The following is a 1,958-nucleotide window of genomic DNA, read 5'->3' on the forward strand; positions in this document are numbered from 1 at the left end:
TTATTAAATTTATTACACTTTTTATTCCAAAACTAAAATAAAAATATTAGGAAATTAGAATTTATAAAACATCTAACTCCCAGATGCATTTGCTCATGTCACCAAGGTCTAATATTTTGCCAGATTTCCATTATTACCCCCTTGGTCTCTCTCTCTGTCTCTCTTTCTTCTTTTCTCACTCTGTGGGCATTTGTATAGTAATATGTATTTTCCATTTGTAATTAAAAGTAATTTGAGGGAGATACATACAGCCTGTGTGTTTTTTCTTGTGTCTAGTCAAAGCAAAATTGCATCAAAGTTAGACAGATAGGAAGATTAAACTGTTGTAAAGGGTAGAGAAGTCAGAACTGAGACTATTTTGATTTTGCCTAATTGTCACAATGTAGTTCTTGATGTGATACATAGATATAAATATAGATAGTCACAAATATGTGCATATATGTGATCATGAATATGTGTCCAAATGAATAAATCAGCTGGCAAATCCAGTAGTATTTGCTCCTCCAGTTTAATGGAGAAACATTCAAGGTGGTCTTCAAAACTATGGAAATAACCTCAGAATATGTTCAGTGGGAAAGAGCAAAATCACCAGAAAATAATAATGAAAATCTTTTAATGTGATGTAAATTATGTGGAAATGAATGATAATCCAGAGACAAAGGCCATCAAATAGACCTTTATATGACAAGACATATGACGGCATCACCAATCATCTGGATATTAATTCAAATTTACATTAATTCAATAGTAGATAGTGAGCAAAGAGAACACTTGAGCTTTGCTGATGTTTTGAATAAAAATAAGAGCTGAAGAAAAGGTTTATAAGTCAATGACCTGATATCAATGGCCTGCCATATCTATAGGACAAAGAATAGATTAAAAAAATAATAAAAGAAATCTCACCAATATGTACTTTATACTATAGTAATAAAGTTAAAAAGAAACCTAAAAAAACCCACAAATTTCATGAACTTTTAGTCTTAGAATAAAAGATATGATTAGGAGTAACAAATAACATCACATTGCATTTTCTACCTTATGTTCATAATTCTTTAAAGTTGTAGTGGCATAAAATGTAATAGTACTTTCTCTTTATATACAACCTTATAATGTTCTGAAAATATCTGGGTATACGCAAGAATAAACACCCTCATGTCCTTCCAGTTTTATAGTGGTCTTAAAATAAGAAATAATGGCTAACACATGATTGTCCACTATGTGCCAGAAGCTGTGCAGACCTTTCCCCACATTTTCCCATTTAAACCTTTCAGTAACTCTATATGACAAATACTATCATTTCCCTCATTATTTATTTATTTATTTATATTTTTTTAAGATTTTATTTTTTTATTTGAGAGAGAGAGCACAAGCTGGGGTGGGGAGTACAGCAGAGGGAGAGGGAGCTGAGCAGGGATTCCCAATGTGGGGCTCCATCCCAAGACTCTGGGATTATGACCTGAGCCAAAAGCAGAGGCTTAACCACCTGAGCCACCCAGATGCCCCTCCCTCATTTTTTAAATGAAGAAACAGAGACACAAAATTGTAGGTAATTTGCTTCAAGTTAGTGGTAGAGCAGATATTAAAACCTTAAACAAAATGATTCCAGAGATCACTGAGATTAATCTTTTTTTTATTTTTCTCTTCCTCTGAATTTTTACTTCTTGTAGGAGAATAGTTAAGAAAAAGAAAAAAGAAAAAAAAAAAAAAACCCTGCATATTCTTAAGTCACAAAATGAAAAGTTCTAAATGAGGTTAGAAGGCAATAAGAAATTGTTGATGATTTTGGATAAGTAAGTGATGCGAGAAGAAATATGAGATGATTTATCAATGAGGATATATTAAAAGGAGATTGAGATTGGAAAGATAAATGAACAAGGCAACTACTTTAATAATCTTATATACAACAACAATTAAGTAAAGATACTGATAATGGAAAAGTTATAGACACAAACTGAACA

The sequence above is a fragment of the Callorhinus ursinus genome, unplaced genomic scaffold (genome assembly GCF_003265705.2).
Source record: "Callorhinus ursinus isolate GAN/ISIS: 27379988/994484 unplaced genomic scaffold, GSC_fseal_2.0 scaffold7, whole genome shotgun sequence".
NCBI classification, from domain to species: Eukaryota; Metazoa; Chordata; class Mammalia; order Carnivora; family Otariidae; genus Callorhinus; species Callorhinus ursinus.